This window comes from Mastacembelus armatus, chromosome 3 (genome assembly GCF_900324485.2).
Source record: "Mastacembelus armatus chromosome 3, fMasArm1.2, whole genome shotgun sequence".
NCBI classification, from domain to species: domain Eukaryota; kingdom Metazoa; phylum Chordata; class Actinopteri; order Synbranchiformes; family Mastacembelidae; genus Mastacembelus; species Mastacembelus armatus.
This window is the reverse complement of record NC_046635.1, coordinates 26,250,546-26,270,591: the sequence shown is the minus strand read 5'-3', so window position 1 is coordinate 26,270,591 and position 20,046 is coordinate 26,250,546. Positions and strand designations below refer to the sequence as shown.

The 20,046-nt window shown below is 39.5% G+C and overlaps 1 protein-coding gene across 1 annotated transcript in view; it reads left to right on the top strand.

Annotated features, from left to right (window-relative positions):
* The first annotated feature begins 6,805 nt into the window (after positions 1-6,805).
* znf536 (zinc finger protein 536) overlaps positions 6,806-20,046 on the top strand; it is a 133,325-nt gene continuing 120,084 nt past the window's right edge. Inside the window, exon 1 of the mRNA XM_026294156.1 lies at positions 6,806-6,900. The gene's annotated coding sequence lies outside the window, so the exon portion shown is untranslated. The remainder of the gene's footprint in view (positions 6,901-20,046) is intronic.

Here is a 20,046-nt window from a genome sequence, read left to right as displayed (position 1 = left end):
ACTCAGCTGTTGCAATATATTCAAATAAAGAACAGGGCAAATCAGAAGTGTAGGAATGTGTAGAAATGTAGCTGCTAATGTGCTGACAGATCACACCATGTTAGCCATCTCCATTTAAAATACAAATGTGACTTCTGACTAACAAGTAATTAAATCAAGAGCTTTATAGAGAAAACAGTTAAAGGTTGTGAAACCACTATAGACAACATACTCAGCATGGGATTTGCCTTAGTAGACAATCACAGCATGCAACAGTATACTCAACACATGGGTGTGGATATGATGCTCATATCACTGTGATCCTCTAAGGTGCATTGATAGCCTGTGAGAAACACCTGTGTATGCCGAGGGCCGTGTTAACTCTGGGTCATTCTGACAATGAGTAAACATGCAAATTCCATTAAACCTTGTAAAAGCACAAGCATTCACTCCAAAAAAAAAAAAAAAAACCCAAGCAGTGGCATTAAACAAGTAGTCTCATTTAGACATAAATAGTGTGATCTTAGTCTCATAAATCACACTGAGATTGTACATTTGGCCCAGGCAAAGGCTTCAGGTTTACACACCCCTTCTGTAAACAGGTTCTTCTTCGGCCTCTCACAAGTTCAGTGTGAGTTGGTAGATGTGTGAGACTCTGTGTTTGTGTTTGTATATGTGTGTGTGCAAGGTTACCAGACTTGATCCATTTTAAAAAGAGTCTTGCTGTAATCAAAAACAATAACCGCTCAAAGCATAAACTTATCCAAAGCTCCCCTACACACTTCCCCACCCTCCCCTTGAAGTATGAAATAATATTCTGTGTGTGGGCCCTGGCCGAACGCTGAGAACGCAAACATTTCACAATAAAGTTGTTTAAATAAAGGCCTTGGCATAGATGGCTGGGAGATAGAGGACATGCTGCGTTAATTACATGCGCCCGTTAAAATAAACTGCCGATATAAAATATGACTCTCTCCCTCTCCCATTCTTGGGGATTTGAACCTATAAAATGTCAGCGAGGTGTGTACCTCAGATGTGCTGTTTGGAGACCAAACACAACAGCAGTTCTTCTGATTGGAGATTGGAAAAGAGTGAAAGATAGAGAGAAAAAGAAGGGAAGGGGAACAACAAAAAAACAACAAAAACAAAACAAAAAAAAAACAGTACTCTACACTCAACAAAGAAAGCAGTGTTTGTTCTGCATTTAAAGACTTATGAATTCTTCTTGCCCCCGCCTTGCCGTTGTGTGGCATTAACTGAAAGGAAAAATAGCCCAGTTAAGCACCCAGTTTATTATTCTTCAAACTCTTGTCTGAAAAGTAATATGCTTTAAAGGCAGTGTAAATGTACTGGTGCTCTCACTCTGTATCTGTTTCAGCCTTTCCCTTACTAAGCAGTATATGTGTGTGTGTAAGTGAGTAAAGTTACATTGCAAAGAGAGGCAGAGAGATGGATTATTTTTCCTGAAGCATGGATTTAAGTTTCTGCTCTCTGCTGCTGGGTGGCCCACTCCTCTTTAACTGTGTTAACATAAGAATAGAGTGGTGGCCAGGGGGTGAGGGAAGGGAAGGAGGGGTGGGGTAGCTGGGTAGCTGGTTTAAATTATTCTGTGCCTCCGCTGCTGCATAGCAGGAGCTGTTGTTATCCACTTAGAACATCAGACGATTTGTTCCTTCTGCCTCTCTCTTCTCTCCCTCTCTCAACCCTGTGGGCGTCTCTATTCAGGACCCTTTGTACCAGTGTTATGTTATAACGCCTGTCCGGGCCAGGGTGTAACTCATTCCATGCCACTTGTATGCTTTTCCTGTCCTGTGCTTTCTAATTCAGATAACTTGTGTAACTTGCATTGCTTTGAAATCTGGTTTTATCCTGCAAAAGCTCCATACCTGATTTTATCCCCTTAAAAAAGGCTTGAGTTGTATTTTTTTCCTGATTGGTGGGAGGGTGTGTTTTACCTAAAACTGAGTTAAACAAATCAAGCCCTCATTTAAGTGTAAGATTCAGCCCCTGTGAGGATTACCTCAAAAATCCAAATATCAAATGTTAAGTCTCCATACCATGGGCTGTCCTCCAAGTTCAGTGACGAGCACTGTGACGCTTGCAGGCCCAGATGAGGAATGCAGTTATGAGAAGATGTTTGTATACATTCAGCCTGCGCCTTGGAAAGCAGTGATGGTGGTTGAACACAGCTTAAAGACATCTGGATGCGATGAAATGCCATTTGTCTAAACAAAGAGTCTTACCAAAGCCACCCAACGTGTGCTGTGCTTTTAGTACATACTTGTGCAATGTGCTTCAACAGAAACAGTTATTGACAAATATTTCATTGCGACAGCCTCATGAGATCTCCAAAAGAGCTGTGTTTTTATCATCGTCCCAGCTCTCTGCTGTAAACATAACCTATTTGTGATGAGTGTATTTTTGTAGATGGATAAGATGTGACCAAGTTTATTTTGAAAGGAGGTAAGGTGGAAATAAAGAAAGACCATGAAATGATATGAACCACTGTGGCATTTTATTATTAATAAGACTTAGAAAAATCAGCAAGGTTGGAATATAAAGACTTAAATTTAATGCTGTCCCCATTTACCAAGAAAAGGAAAATGTAAATTAATAACCACCGTATTTAATCATTGACCGCCAGCCACGGCTATAGCAAAGCATTCAAGAGAGTTCAAATGAACTTGTTTTCCAAAATATACTATGTTAACATGTTGGGATGGATTTCAATGCAGACTAAAGACACAACATCACAAAATAAACACTCAGACAGATAGGGCGTCATCTGTCATAAGAAATACCACACCTATGGATTTATTTCCTCCTTAATTCCATTTACACAAATGGTCTGGGCAGTCTAGGAAGTCTGACTATGCCATTGGTATGTGTGTGTGTGTGTCTGTGTATGTATATGTGTGTGTCATGGTGGCAGTGGTAGTGAAGGGGGCAGGCAGACATGACTGGGATAATAAGCGTCATGCAATCTAATCAGATTTCTAAGAGGAATTGATTGTTGTGAGGCAGCCGGTGCAGGAGTGGGGTTGACAATAAGCTGAAATTTAAGTGTTAATTTTTATGCTAATCCTCTGGCATCTCTCTGTGATGCAATTTGGTCCAGCAGCCCCTCGACTTTGCGGCGCAGATATGAAATTGTCCCGCGCACAGAGAAAATGTCAGCTTGCCAGACCCTGAAAGCTTGTAATTTATTAGGTATGTTTCTATTAGTATGTGTCACAGTTGTTAGAGAGCCACATGCGCAGGCAGGCAGCCACACCACCTCATTCTCTCTCTCCCTTCCCCTCTCGTTCTCTCGATTTCACTCTTTCTATTCCTCTACCCCAACTCGCCTCCTTTCTCCAGTTTTTTTTCTCCCCATATTGCCATCCACTTCTTTTGCACACATGCTCATGCATCCACACACATACAATGGCACACACCATGCTTGTTCTTAAGATGGTTTCAGCTCAGTGGCTGCTACACTGGGGCCTTAATGTATTATCATATATCGGGTGGTCCTTGCCCTCTGGACAAAAGGCTATTTAATACAATTTAATGACATTCCCAAGAATTGGGGGGTGGTGGGATGGAGAGGCAGGCGGGTGGTATATGTGTGTGAGTGGGTGAGGGGGGTTAAAAAAAATAGCATCTGTGTTTTTCATGGCTCACCCATACATTGTAGTAAAATGTGTGACTTTTCCTCCTCTATCTGTTTTTTGTCTGTCTCCACCTGCAGAATAAAATCTAATTGGGTGATTTGATGGTCAAAGATGGCTAGTTTTTTAAAATCACTAGCTGGGCCTCAAGTGGCATTCAAGGAATGCATTCAAGGAATGGAAGAAATGAACTGATACTTTAAAATAAGTAAATCTAGTATTACCTTAATATCAAAGTATTCCCTTATAGTACTCTTATCCATAGTAGAAAGCAGAGAGATGTAACCCTTAAAATTTCATGATATCAAATCCCAGCTTTGATACTATTTATGGGAATTTTTATTTATTTACATAATTTATATAGTGTTTCTCATAAATACATGTCAAAGTCTGCCTTTCTTCCTGCAGTATTCAAATTGCACACACATGCACAAGGATTCACAGGAAATAATTTATGCAGCAAGCCAGTGTGTACATTTAACACCTAATTTCAACACAACTCTGGGGCCCAACAATGTCTCCTGTAAATTCTGTTCAGATACATACAAAATTGCAATATCAAATAAGCTTTGTATTCTTTGTGTGTTATTTCAGCACTAACTTGCCTCTGATTATGCCTTCATTGAATACATGTGAGCGGTTGTGAATAGGCCCAAAGACAGCACCTTAAAACTAATAAAACAAATCAATTCATAAGTGATTAGCTGAGTAGCTATTAAGGACCCCATGAAAAGATGGTTGTCCCTGGTTAGAGAGACTTTGCCACTCGCTTTAAGTATTATATTAGTTTTACTATTTGCATATTTTTTATGTTTATTTGAGTAGATGATACAGTCTATAGTTAAAGCTTAGTGCACTGGGCTAGACAACAGCAATGTTAGTGATTAAGTGTAAACCCTCAATACATGTAACCCATATCCATGTAAGTAATCAACCATCTGTGCCCAAAGGGTATATTTAAGCAAAACACTTTTTTAAAACTAGAAAAAAATGATAGTTTTACAAATAGTTAACACTGAAAAATGAGACAGGGAGTATTTCCTTCTGGAATTTTTAACCAAACAACAATCTGACCTGAAGTGAAATGTTTTTAAGCCTTAACCTAACCACTTGCAGGAGACAAATGCAGGTCTGTGGTGCCAAAGTCCTGTTTGCAGCATTTTGGATCAACTGGTGAACATAATCCAGGCAGAAATTACTTTTCCTTAAAAAAAATATCTGGCAATATTTAAATACCATTATCAGCAGATTGCTGGGACATGAATTAGCATTAAAACATACTGTGTTGTGAGCACCAGTAACCACAGATGTCACCAAATAAATCAGGACTGAAATCCTAAGAATTAGTACTTCAACAAAAATACTGTAAATACAGATATCATGGACAGTGTCCCACACAGTATAATATACAGCAAATAATAATATTGTGTGTACTTGCTTTCCGCCATCTCCGTAAGTAAAATTAAGTTTTGGCCAAAATTTCAAGTGACGACAGAAAAATAACCAGGGTCAAACAATGACTTTTCAGCAAAGACATCTGTTTTCCCTAGAATTATATGCTTTTCTACTCTATTTTTAATCACTTCCGTCTTTATGTTTAAACACTGCTGAAATCACTGTGCTCTCTGCTCATATATTGAGTGGTAGCAAAAAGCCAGTCAAAACTCTACTCAGTGGGCCCAGAAAACAAAGTGAAAGGTTTGGATGCAATTCACATATAGGTCAATTAAATGCAACAACATCTGCTCTCTCCCTACCATTTGCATATAGCATTCATATGTTAATGATGTCCCTTGTTTTTTCTGCATGTGTGTATGTGCATGTGTGTTTATGTGTGCTATTTGTTTCTCTGTGTGTATTATTTTTCCTGTACTTCCTCCCCTCCTCCCAGTCTCTTTGTATCGGCAAACAAAAAGAGATGCAGAAAATTTGGATTCATATTTTCCTTTCGAAAAAAAAAGCAGATATGCCCGTCCTATTTTCACTTCCTCTTGCCTGATGATTAAAGGGGAGGTTAGATGACTGCCACAGTTGTTCCATTGCTGTGCCCCTGATTTCGACAAGAAGCCCCTTTAACAGCAGAGAAAGCAAGGCCCTATCTCTTCCCCAAGCAGCTTAATGCCTTATAAATCAATGATGACACAGATGGACTAGCGATAATCTATTTAGAATGCCTCACAGCAAATATTGTTCTGCAGATGATTAGGCAGCAAGTTATTTTAACTCAGACCCCTAAACCCAATCTTCCGCTTCTCATAATGCTACTCAGATTTATAGTGGTAATTTGGGATTTGATATTTTTGCTATATGAAATAAATTTGGCAAAAAAATATATTTACAAAATGATGGAAATTAAAAGTTAAATCTGGTTGTGGCAGGGTAGTGCATGTTTGTTTGTCTCTCTCTGTGTCTGTGCATATCTTGGGTGGCATGGACAGCTTGAGGAACAAAAGACATGAAGAGGTGCTGGTGTCTGTGCCAAGGCCATAATGATAAGGCATGTTTCGTTAAAGAAGGGGGAGACACACTTTTAGCAGAATTGTATCTCCAGGGCGTGTGTGTGTGTGTGTGTTAGACAGTCTAGTGACACAAGGGGGGTTAATGGCAATCCAGGGTCTCTGCCCCTTTTCATGGTCGATGGGTCCCAATTTGGCATGCTGGGGTGAGGAGGAGGAGGAGGAAGGGAAGAAAAGGAGGAGGAGAAACGAGTAGAGGAGGAGTGCAAAAATGAAGTGGAGGTTGTCAGACGTGGCAGCTGCTCAGAGGCCCTGATAAATATAAGCCCTTATTGATCGGTTGAAAATGAAAGATCCCCGAGTGGCGTGCAGTATTTAGCTTCTTGTCTGCCTCGCGTCAGCGGTGGCCTTGCCTTGGAGGGATAGATTTTCAGCTGTGCCTCCGGGCACCACAGCACGCTGGCTTTGATTTCATCTTTAACCTTTTTCGACTGCGTTCCCTTGACCTCTGCAGCGTTGCTCGCTGAATTTGTTAGATTTTGTCATCTTGACTTCGAGCCCTCCCCCACCTCATCTTCTTCTTCCTCTCCTCCTATCTCTGTCTTCTTCTTCCTGCTGTATCCCCTGTCCATCTTTCTCTTCTCCTGTTCTTGTCTATATTTCATTATCACCTTCTCCTCTAATCTGAAACCTCCGCTGTTTCTCCCTCTAGGTGGCCAATCCAGTAAGCAGAAGTGAGTCAGGAGCATCAGTGAGAGCTCACTTGATCCTAACAGACAGGTTGCATTCCAGTATGCAGTTGGTGTGTTAAGGTAAGTTCACACACAATTCATACACCTTAGACTGTACCAACAATGTCCTCAACTTAAAGCTTTGTCACATTTTTCTAAACCCCATATATTTGCTTCTCACACTGTAAGGATAAAAGAACAAGACACATACACACAAATAAATGCACACATACACTCACACACTCCAACTGTTCGTCATTCACTCACCATTTAGTCTTATCCCCAAAGGCACGCTGTCTTAAACCAAAGCACACACACATACACACAGACAGTCACACAGCTACAGTACACTGCTGCTATGTGCGCAGACAGAACTTGTAACAATCTGGATTGTGATAATCTATGATAATCATCCACCACATGCCACCTAAAAACGCACATGGGTGGCATTCAACACCCACACTGGCACATTGCTTCAGTGCATCTCGCCTCCCTCTCCTGCTCTCCCCAATGTCACTACCTTCAGCGTCAATGTCACCACTTTGCTCCTTATTTCTCTTTTATGTATGGGGAGGCTTGCTCTATAACACACCGCGAAGGGGGAAAAAGAACGAATGTTGAACAATTTATGTTTGGCATTAGTGTAATTGAATCCCACTCATATATCAAAGAAAGAAACTTGCGAGGTGTGGGTGATATAAACGCAAGCTAGGGATCCATGAAAACACAGATCTGTCCCTCCCCTTTTCCTTGTCTTCTGAACAATGTCTCCCATCTCTTTTTTTAATTCTCTCCCTCTCTCCCCTACTTTAGTTAGATGGATGATAAATTCCCAGCCAGAGAGCCAGCAACAGCTGTTGGCAGACAGGCCTGATATGAGAATAGCAGCATAGGATGAGCAGGCATTAAAAATTAATATGCTATTTAGCCTAGGTGTATTTTAGGTATTTGACATTTTCATGTCCGGGACAGACTAAATTTATTCATAGTACAGAAAAAAAATAAAAATAAGAAGAGAGGAATAGGTGTAGGGTGTGGGAGGAGGGATGAGGGAGATAGAAAAGGGGATGCAGGAAACACTAAGTGAAGGCCATTCTGGTTTTATGGTCACCCTGTTTCACCTTGCCTCCCACCAAGAGGAGTGCGAAGGGAGGTATTGACAGCATCTTATACGTGTGTTTCACACTAGAATATAACAAGACCGGTCACATTATACATAAAGTGTCGTCCAGCAAAACTCCTTCACTTTTATCTACTCATGGAAGGTCTAGTTGAAATATTAGCAGGCTAACATTTAAAAAAGGTTTGCCAGTGTTTAAAACCTGTGTTGTCCTTTATCAACGCATTGGGCCCATATTTCATGAAATCAGTACTTTAGAAATGCCTACAAATATAAATATTCAAAGCTGTTTATAAAATGGTGTTTTCTGCGTAATTTGTCATCAAAATGTTTTTTTATACATTGTTTTTATTTAATTTTTGAATTTTTCATAGGGTTGTCAGATTCATTTTTTACTGTGGAAACACCAAAATTACAAGAAGTTTTCATCATCAGGTCCAGTGACATGTGTTTCCAGGCACATTTCATGTCCTGCCTCAGTGAATGGAGTTGCTCAATTGTCATGGTTTAGTTGTTATTATGTGATATAAATATGTAATTTAGTCACTAAATAACAGGTGGTTCTAAATGGGGGAAAGCCAACCCTGTCTATCCTTGAACAGACAGTGGTGATGAGTTTGCCATGTTAATGTGATCTAAATGTTTTACTTGGTCACACATTAGTAAATAGAGCTTTTATTACAATTACTCGTCAAACCTACATTTACATCGTCTTGACATGTAAATTCTTACGGTTGTGTGAATAAAGACTATTTTCTCTCAGAAGCAAATGATGGAAATAGTGTGACTTTATGCCACAAAACCTCTTTGCGAAAGAGGTTGGGTAAATGTTTTGCTCAACGAAGCATGTGACTTTGACACAGGAGACTGATACGTGTAACCCCCCCAGTCAACATTGGTTTCTTTTCACTATGACCACATTCTTTTCCTACCAAGTAGCTTTTATGCCTAACCATTTCTTAATGATACTCATGGCAGATGAGAAAACTGCCATATGAATCTGTTTTCCGCCAGCAGGTGAGCCAGAGCAGAACACAAATTTTTTAGGTAATGACAGACAACCTATTTTGTAACCCGTATAACCTGTGGGGTGCTGAAATTGCAAAAAAAAATGACAGGTTTCGATTTAAGATGATTTATCAAGTCATTTGGTGTTAGATTCTCTTCCCAGACTTCACATTTCAGGTCCAGGAAAAAGACACCATATGAACATTTTATGTGTGTTTGGGTTGACATTGAACTGTCATTCTGACAGATGACTGCAAATGAGCCCAACATACAAGTCCAAATTTGGAGTTCTGTATTCAGTTTGGCTCAGTTTCGTAATATATGAAGCTTCAAAACGGACAGTAGAGTTGCATGTTGATGAGGAACAAAAAGAAATACTGTAGATGCAGAGTAGCAACATCCAGTATTCTCATTTATCAAGATTAGATACTTAAACACCAGCTGTCATGACAGACACAATACTCAGCAATGTAAACTTTACATTCTGTTCAATTATAAACAGGATTAAATCCAATTCATCCATACAGATATGTCAATGAATTTGGCAATAACATTTTGTATGTATTTTGGTCTTAAATGTCTGACTCCTTTTCTAATAGCCCAGGACTGAAAGTTCCTGTACTGCCACTGTCCTGTTAAAACACAAGACCCCTGGAAGTCCAGACGGCAAAACTACACGTCCCATGCTGAGCCATGCTTGGAGGGTCCTCTCTTTCTTTATTACACCCGCCTGCCCCACAACCCCCACCCTCCGCCCCCTCCTCCCCCCCCCCTTCTTTCTTGGTGATTAATGGCTAATACTTCTCTAGTACACATCCTTCCCATCCCTCCCTTGCTAATCGTTGTGAAATCTTAGACATGGCCTGGATTTGGCCTCCTGTATAAAAAGGGGGATTGAATTGGATTTGATCCTCCTCCAACAACATCGATATCACATATATATGTCATTTTTTCTTTGACATTCTCCTTTCATATGACACATTTAAAGGCACTTTCTTTTTCTGTACAGTACCTGAGTACAATTCAACTCTTCAGTCATTATGTGATGTGATGCTCCTTATGGGCTTGCATAGACTGCTGCCATATGCCTGCTCTAAGGTAAAAAACATAATATGAGGCAAAGGCATATACTCTGCACATACAGTCAAAGAATTTGACAACTCAAGATCCACTTAGTAGTTTAATCCCAAAATTTTACACCTCAGCTTTGTTCAAGGTTTATCTTTGGCCTTTTTGCAGCCATTCACTGACTCCTGGTTTATTACATCAGTGAAAGGTTGGAGAAACTACAGGAAAACTCTAAACCCATAAGCTACATTCAGTTTTGCTGAAGAAGAAAAGCTATTAAATGGAAGTCAAGTTAAGGTTATTTTGTCAAAGTACTGTTTTCAAGTTCAAGGATGAAATTTCACACTTGACACATTTATTTTGACATCAGTGGCTCACAGGTACCTAGGTGCTGTTATATACACAGTATTGCCAGGAGTTGTTGAAGATGTGAAATAACAATAGATAAATGGATGAAATGACTGAAAAGTTCAATTTATATCCATGTAATCACAAACAATGCTTGCACCTGTGCTCATTCACCAACAGCATGTTTACAGTGTCACAACAGCGTGACATTAGTGTCCTCTATGACTATGTTTATTATATTTTTGGGTTAGCAGTTAGTCATTTTCCAGCTCCTTTTCTGTACTACCCCTCATTTCGCCCTTTTTCACCTTTTTCCTGCTCGTTCTTTTATTTCCCTTCAGTTTCCCCACTGTGACCCTCCCTCTTGCCTTTTTCTCTCCATTTCCATTGCTTCTTCACTCAGCAGTAACTTCCAGTCACCATACAGGATTGTACTGTATATACACTGAATGTTATCACCTTAGGGAACATTTAGCAGCTCCATGTTTAACACTTTAACCTCCGCTACACCACCAGCGGCAATGGGGAGAAAAACCTGGGAGGTGGAAATCACAGACTGCTCATGCTAGGCGAGCGTTCAACTGATCACCATGATAAAGACGACAAGAGACCAAGAGAGAGAGACAGACAGAGAGAGAGAGCGCATGTGACAAGTCCACTTTATATCAACCTATTGGATGATCAGTGATTCTTAAGGGGAGGGATAATTTCTTGCGATATCTCTCACTACAAAGTAAACAGAAATCAAAGCCCTTCATGCTCCAAGACAGAAGCACTATATGAAAGAAACCATCTTAACAACTCCTTCATTTCTGCTCTTTTTCTTCTGTATTTCCGATTGATTTCATGTAACCAGTGTTAAGTGAAACTATTTGAGCGACAATGGATCCACTTGACTCTGTCTCGGAGGTAGGCGTTGATTGGCTCCTAGTATGGTCAAACAAGGCCTCTACTAAATCTGCCTCTGGTAGTACTTGTGTTTTTATTGTTCCTAATTATGTGATCAGGTATTGTTTGGTGTCCTTTCAACAAATGAAAAGTTAAATTGAGACATCAAGTTTTTATTTTTTACCCAGTGAGTTCACAGTTTGTGAGGCAATGTGGTTTTCAAAGTGTCACAATGGCCAATGTGCCTTTGAGTCTGCAGCCTCTTGGCAGATTTCTGTCTCTTCCTATCATTCACATACCCCCACCCTCCTGTGCCGAACATATTGTACACATCAACCAGCCCTCCCCCCTTTCTCATCTCCCAACTTACCCAGCAACCCTCACTTCATTCATTCCCCTTCTCCCCGATCACGGTCTGTGGACATTGATGTCTGTCTCAGGAGTTTTAGAGAAGTAGGGCGCGCAACTTGACAGATAACAGGACTACCAAAGGAGCCAAAATCGAGTCATGTCTATGTCCACCAATGTGCTTGTCTATCACAGTTATGAGCATGCATGAGAAAAAAGTGTGTGCACATGGACCAAACACTGATAGAAGCTCAGGGAGAGACACAGAGGGACTGTCAGGTAATTATAAAAGAAAAAAAGATTTAAAGAGTATTCAGGAGCATTGGGCTCTGAGACGGGAGCACTCACACACACACATCCGCTTGAGGGGGGTTGTAATTGATATATGGGTTTGGCTGTCTCTCCCCACCTGGCTCATGTACGTGTGTGTGTTAAAAGTAGACTTATTTAGATTTCACATGTGATTCTTGCGATTGCCCTCTCTCTGTGCTGACCCACCATTTCACCAGGTGGGCTGGACAGAGATGGATGAGCAGGACAAAAATCAAAGAAAAGGTCCATCCTTTCACAAGTCCACAAAAGGCTTAATATGTTATTAAAGTAACTTCCAGCACATTAGCAACAAGAAGCCCCAACCCCCCTTGTATCCTCTGTCCCCCCTCCAAGCACTCACCACCTCCTTCTCCTCCTTTGTGGCATTGCTCGCTCGCCTCGACAAGCTTCCTGAATTAAACTGCCGGCTTCCTGTTCTTTTATATGCACGGCCACATCTGGGGCGCCGGCTCGCAGGGCCCCGCCGCTTAATAACAATCACCTTCCCTTTCACTCGGCCCTGATTGTTTCTAATTCGCCCTGACAGATAGTAGCTGACAAGCCGCCCGCGCCTCCCTCCCTCCGTGACCCGAGCTCACTCAGCACACTTATAAGGCCTGTCATTTTTAATATTTGATTTTCACTTCGTAAAAAGTTATGTGTTTTAGAGCTGCCACAGCCACCATTGCCACCTCCCCTTCCTCCCCATTCGTATGATGAAATCAGTATTTAACTGAAACCACGTCGAACGGCCATTTCCCCACCCCCAGATTCACTCTCCCTTCTTGGCCCTTTTACTTCATTCTTTTTTTGAAGCCTCTTGCTCTCCATCTCTTTCTTGTCCTTTTGTATTAATTGTCTTTCTCTCTTTCTGCCTTCATCATTTCCAGCTTCTCTTTTCTTTCTGTCTCTTTCACTCAATCTCTTCTTTTCTCTTTTTAAAGACAAGGCAATTGGGAAAATGTAGCAGCGGGATAGTATAGACTTATAGCCAGTCTCTAACCCACAGTGAGCCACCTTTGCAGCCACAATCATCCAAGCGAAAACAGTACAAAGCCACACGGATAAGAGCAGAGCTGCGCGTATTGACAAATAACCGGCATCCACATCCGTCCGTCAGACATGCAGCTTACTGGCTTCTAGCGTTATTTGCTTTCCATTGATTCCCATTATAGGTGTATGGAGCCATGTAAAATGCATATCAGGCAGACTGATCATTAAATGAAAGGATGGATTCATTGACAGCTTGATGGATGACATTTTGCTGTGCGATCCATATAGACCTTCAATAAAAACACAATTTGGCGCTTAAGACAAAGGGAAAACAAAAGAGAAAAAGAAGGCATTTAAGATGGTGAAAGCGAGAAAGACTGATTAGAATATGGATACACAGATGGATGGCAGTGTGTGAAACCTGTCTTCCAACATTGTGCATTAACATAAGATGGACACAGTCACAGACACACCTATCCCATATTTTCCCATAGTTTTGACTGATGTTGATGTGATATCTCTGTGGCATTACTGAAAGCCAGCAGACGTAGAACACGTGTTTTTTTATGTGCATAGTCATTTGTAACTATTGCATTCTTCTTCTTTTGTCCTTGTCAATTTCTGCCGTTTTCCTTTATTTGATAGTTAATATTGAAAGGAGATAGGACACATGGTTTCACACATGCAGTGGCCTACTAGCTAAAATGTTTCATTTAGAGTCAGAAAACTTAATATATTTGAAGTTTTTTAAGCATTGTAATGTTTCTTCAAATGAAGTTATACAGTATGAAATTCATTTCAAAAATGAGTCTGTTTTGCATTGTTTCCTAATGGCTGCTGTCCCAGCCAAGCATTAAACACTGTTTCAACACTAACTTCCTCTTGATCCTGCCTTCATCTATTACAATTAAATGGGTGAAAAATGTTGCAGAAGATAGTACCCTAAAACCAATAAAACAATAAGATTCACAAGTAGCCAATCAAGATTTCGCACAAAGGAGTTTGTCTCCGTTTGTTTCTTACACAATTAATAGTTGTAACAAATTGTTAGAGAACCAAAGACACTTAGCTACTTAGCTACTTCACTTTTTTAGAACATATAGTATTAAATCAGGACTAATATTGGGATTAATAAGAAAGGAAACAGTTAACACAGTCACCATCTATTGTTAAAGATGACACTAGGCATTAAATAGCATGGTTAGGTTTGAGTTAAAAACAACTAGTTTAATGAGTAGATGTTTAGAGAGCTGGCCTTTCTCCTCTCCTCTCATCAGGTCTCTAATGTCTGCTGTCTAGTGGGGCAACGAGGTGCCCCAATAATGCTTGCTGATAAGAAGATAATCTTAAACAATTGGAAAGGCACTGCTCATCAAGACAGCTATGGCATATTTACAGCACAACAAACTAAATGTTATCAGATCAGCAAATCATCCACCAACTCCTCAAACACTTGTTTTTCTGTAATTGCAGTCGGCATTGTGAACCTAAACACTGTCTAACAAACACACTCCCCCCAACCCCATCCCACCCACCAAGACATACTTCCATTTCGGGACACTGAGGTGCCCGGGGCGCACCCACTGCCATTCTCCGTCTTTACCCGACGACAAAAACACAACTAATTGGAGTACCACTGCATGTTTTCACTAAAGGCACAATTTAATTACATTTGAGCTGGGAATGAGTATTTTGGGAATGTCTGTATGTTCATTCAAACAAATGGAGCGAATGAAAAGCAATATTTGTTTTGCTTTGATTAGCAAACGGGCAGGGTAATTTGTTAAGGAGAAAAAGAGTCAGGGCAAAAAAAAAAAAAAAAATCTATTTAACCCCCAGCTTTCCAGTGCCAGACCACTCATTGTTTCACACGCACACATAAATGTGTCCCTTCTATTCTAAACATTAATGAACTTTTGCTTCAGGCTTTGAGACTCTGACCTCCTACTTCTAGTCTCCTTTTCTTGTTTCTTTCCCTTTTTTGTCTGCATTTCTTTCTTCCTGATCTCCAACCTCTGTCCTGTGCTCCTCCTGTTCATAAATCCTTTATTAATAACTCAGTGAATAATGTAAAGAGTATTGTTTTCTCCAAGGTTGTATTAATAAACATGAATGAATTTATTTGTCTTCACCAAAGCATGATTAATGCACATTGATGCCTGGATATTGCTCACTCTGCCCTGCATCACCAAGCACATATCAACCCCCCCATGCTGTCACTCCCACCCAAAAAAAACTATCAACATTAAATATTTATGGCATAATATTAATGGTTTTGTAAAGAAAATAACAAGTTATTAATCCTCTGATTAACAACTGATTAACCTTTTTTATTAAACATGTGATCCGTGCATCGTCGACTCAGGATATGTTGACTGACTGCTCTGCAGAATAATTATTTTTGTGTCTTTTCTAATTGCAAAAATCGCATGGCTGAACTATATGTGTGTGTACGTGTTTTTCTTTCTTTTGCCTTGACACGTGCACAGATACAGCACTCACACTTGTTCAAACAACATGATATGTATGAAGCCCGAGATGATAATGAGGGATAAAGGAAAAGAAGAAAATGAAACACACAAACATAACATAACTGGCACATTCTTTCACAATGAGGGAGAATAAGAGCAGTGCCTAAATTTAGCAGCAGATCTTTTTAAAACAATGGGGTTTAATTCACATATCCGTTTATTCTGCAGTCACTGGCATGGGGTGGGAAAGTGGAGTGAAAACACGGCTGAAAGACAAAACATTTTCTCTCCTTTTTGCTTCTGCACATCTCATAGCTATTGTCTGTGTATTTTTAGTTCTTGTCAACTGAAAGACAATTATGTTATGTTTTCTGACATAATGGCACTGACTTCAGATTGGAGAAGACTAATTTAACCAAAATATGAATCTCTAGTTCAAATCCACCTAGTGGATTTTTAAAAATTCTTTTTCAGTAGAAATGGCTTAGTGTTTGCACAATCAGAAATTACAACACTCTTTATGTAGATTTCTAATTTTAATGATGCTGTATTACATTGTGTCTTTATGTGTAAAACTACAACACCATATTTTAATCAAGTAAAGGTATGTGTCTTCTGCCGCGTAGCAAGAAATACCTTCTGCTTTTAACTTAGAAATATAACTAACTCAGGTTTGTAACAAGTTTTATGATATGATATTTTATGATATTCATCAACTGGAAAAACTGCAAAAGGTTCAGGAGGTGTTTTCACATTCTTAGCAGCTCCCCATCTTTGTGCCCCACTCGCAACTTCCCATCATTTCCTATAAGGACCTCCTGGATATCCCTCGTATAGAAATGGGACATTCTCCAAAGTTGTCTTGATGTAGTCCAATATGGCCTTTTGGTAACCGGGCACCCTCGATAATGTGTTACACCATGTCATGTTCAGTATAACCTCTGGCTCGTTCCACTTGTAGATTTAACAGCGCTTCTTCCTTAAACCCTGCTCCAGTCTCCAGTAGGCAAGCACAGAATTGATTGCATCTGTGTAGTTGAAGGTGTGTATGAGCTGAACAGGGGCTACTGTAGGACCTGACTAGTGACTAGCAAAATAGAAACAGTACTACAGCAAGGTCTTTTCATCTTCAGGGCAGAGGTTGATCTGACCGCAGATAATGTCAAAAGCTGCCCTTCTGGCAGTGTCCGTGCCAGACTTCCACTGGCTTAGTCACTTAAACTGGACTGGGACCCCAAATGGTATGGCTGGCAGCAGTGCAGTGAGTGTTCCGCTTTCCACCTTGTATGGCGTTACCCATGGCCTCTGAGGTCCACTTCCCCCCATCTTCCTCTCCCTCTTCCTATTTTGACAGTCAAGCATACATTCAAAATGACATTTTTAAGCACTTTTTATAACTCATATGAGGTTGTTACATTTCAAACACAGATGCATTAATATTTACACAGATATGTCTGCTGTAAACTTAAGCAGCATTCTACACTTTTCTTTCAACATCTTAATGTGTCTTCAAAAATGGTAAACCTTCACTTTGCCTCACACCCATCTATTCATTCAGACCACTAAGCTGAGAGCTAAAGTTTTGTAAAGTCATATATGCAGCCTAGTAATATAGGTTTGGTTAATTTATATAACCGTCATACTTTATATTAGCATTCCCACCATAATAATCACTAAACACTAATCAGATGCATCCTCTCTGTCTGTCTGTCTCTCTCTCTCTCTCTCTCACACACACAAACCCACACAGAAAATGATTTGAAAATAACATTTTATTAATAAGAAAAAAAGTTCATTGTTAATATTTTTATGTGTACTGTTATGCTTCTGAGATGAGAAAAAAACAACTGCATTTATCACTCTCATCCTTTGTTGAAGTCTTTCCTGTGTGTCAATTTTTTCAGGGTGCCTACTTCTGTCCCTCCTTCTGATGGCAGGTCATGTTACTCATGTTACTCTATGAAATGCACTCATACAAATGCAGGCCTTAAGCAGCAAAGTGAAAACATATAAGATATAGTTTACAGAGGTGAAAGCACTTCTACTTCTACTTCTTCATAGTCACTTCTGTGAATTAATCAGACACATAAATGTGCATATTTTTATTTGCACATTTGACATGTAGATTCTTATATATGTATAATTTATTTCCCTTCAATTGCAATAGACAAAAACAGCCTCAAAATGGATATAACTATGTGTCTGAGTTAGGGGGTGATTTTTTACATACATGCATATGGATATACCATACCTTTCATACTATATTCACAGTTTCACATTTGTTTCCATTGAAACTTTCAAATCTTCCTTCTTCAGTGGAGATATTTTTATCTACTTCTGCATAGCTATCCATCGAAACACATTATAACAGCAAAAGAAATACAAGAACAAATTCTTCATAAGTTCATGAGTGCACAGAAAAAAATATTTTAAAAACTTTTTAAGAATGTATTATCTCAAAGATATTTTTGTTCTCTTCTGGCAGATTAGTGAAGATAATAGGTATGAGTGACAACAGAAATTGCCACAACTTTATTTTTGGTGCTTAGTCATCATTGCATTTTTATTAAACAACTATATTAATCTAGTTTGCTATGATGGTACATGTCACATTGACTTTGTGAGAATCCTGTCATATCACATACAGAGAGAATAAGTAGGAACAGCAGGCAAATAAGATATTCCTGAAACACAACATAAGAGAAAAACAACCTCTTCACATTATTACGTCTTTAATTTCTGGAATATCTTTGTTTAGCCTTGCCACCATAGACATTTTTTAAAATTTTATTCTCATGCTTTTCTTCTGATGGAATCTTGTTTTCCATCGTTCTACGCCAGACTTGACTTTTCTTTAGCCCAGTTTGACAGTTGTCAGACTCATTAAAGGCCTTAACATTGTCAAATACAGCGACAACACAAGTCTTTTTGCTCCACAGTATGAAAGGATATGTGTGAGTGAGTGAGTGTGTGAGTGAGTGTGTGAGTGAGTGAGTGAGTGTTTTTTACTTTTTTTTTTTTGCCTTTTTTGCCTTATGATGTTTTGCCTCACTTCTCTCTCTTAAAGTCTTTCCATCTCCTGTTCTTTATCGTTTTTATTCACTCTTTCAACTTCTGCCATCCCGGGAATCCACACAAAACCAACTACACACACAAACTTGAAAAAAACAATTATCTCTGAACTTGCTTTTTGTGCTGTTAGTCCTAATTACAGATCATTTTTATCTGTGTCAAAAAAATTCTACTCAGTGAATTGCAGTGTTGTCTGGATACTGGTTCTGTTGAAGTTCAACCTTATTCTACTCTCCTGGAACTCTTCTTAAGATCTGGACTCATCACATGTATTCCCCATGGCCCTCCCTCCTGGGGTCACTTTACTCTGTCTCTTTTGTTCTTGCTGTCTCCTAATTTCCTATTTCTCTCTCTTTTTTTGAAGATATAATTTTTTATGCTGTCATCCAAATGAATTAGTCTGATCCCAAAATATGCAGAAGGACATATGGTTTGGCCCAGTTTCTGAGAAGTGCTGGGTTCAGTTTTTGGTCATTCTGTGAAAAGTCTGTGTGTAAATGTGTGTGTTCGTTCATTTACAAGTTGGATTTTCAGGGTCTCTTTAGTGTTGGAGGGTATTTATAGTGCTGCCTGCACAGAGGTGGACTTGGCAGTAATTAAAAACAGTAAAGGTGGTTAATTCCACTTTTTGATCACTATTTTTATTGTCTATTTGATTTTGGAAACACACACACAGATTCAGGCGTGTTTGTACAGCTATCATTATTAGCACACTCATTGACATAGTGCATTACCCACGTCCTATCCTATAATAACTTTAACCATCATAACTAAATGCTTAATCCCATCCTAACTCTAAACCCTAAAGTTTTAATTCTCCAGGTGCACTATGAATGTGTGAGGACCAGCCAAAATGTTCTCTCTCCCATGGTACAAAACACAAACTGGTCCTCACAATCTATAGTCATGCAAATACACACACACACACACATACACACAGAGCAGCAGGTACATGAGCCTTAAGCCTCTTATAACCCCTTGTCTCCATGCTGTGCAGACACAACAGTGTGTCAGGGAGAGGTTTAGGCATGGTGCGAGCCTTCCTTAATTACTGGGGGATTGCTAAGCAGATACGACTGTGCTTTCACTGCAGTAGGTGCTGGGTCAGTGGAGGCCTCTGGGATTAGCTGTGTACACTAACCTCAATCAAAAAAAAAGAAAAGAGAAAAAAAGAAAAATGTTCCAAAAAAGTGGAAGAATTTCAGTAGAATATAAATCTAGAGACTATACAGATCACACATTGCTAATGATTATTGATCGACAGTGACTCATTTCCCCTGTGTCATAAGTTTGATATGAGAAATAAACTATCTTTCTGAATATATTTCTGCCATGAAAGGTCTGTGATCCCACTCAAAACTTTCTGTCTATGCAGCGCTGTAGCACTTAATTCTTATTTTAAAAAAGGCTTTTTGAATGTAATACAGAAGGGATTTGAACCACCTTGTCTTCACTATTTAAAAGAATAGTAGAGACATGAATCAAATTGTGTGTCTGTGTGTGCATTCTGCTTGTGTGACAGAGTGCTTTCACTAGTTTCACTACCAGTTTATGAGACTTTTATGAAGAAACAAGGTGCAAGGGGTCACTGCACTGCAT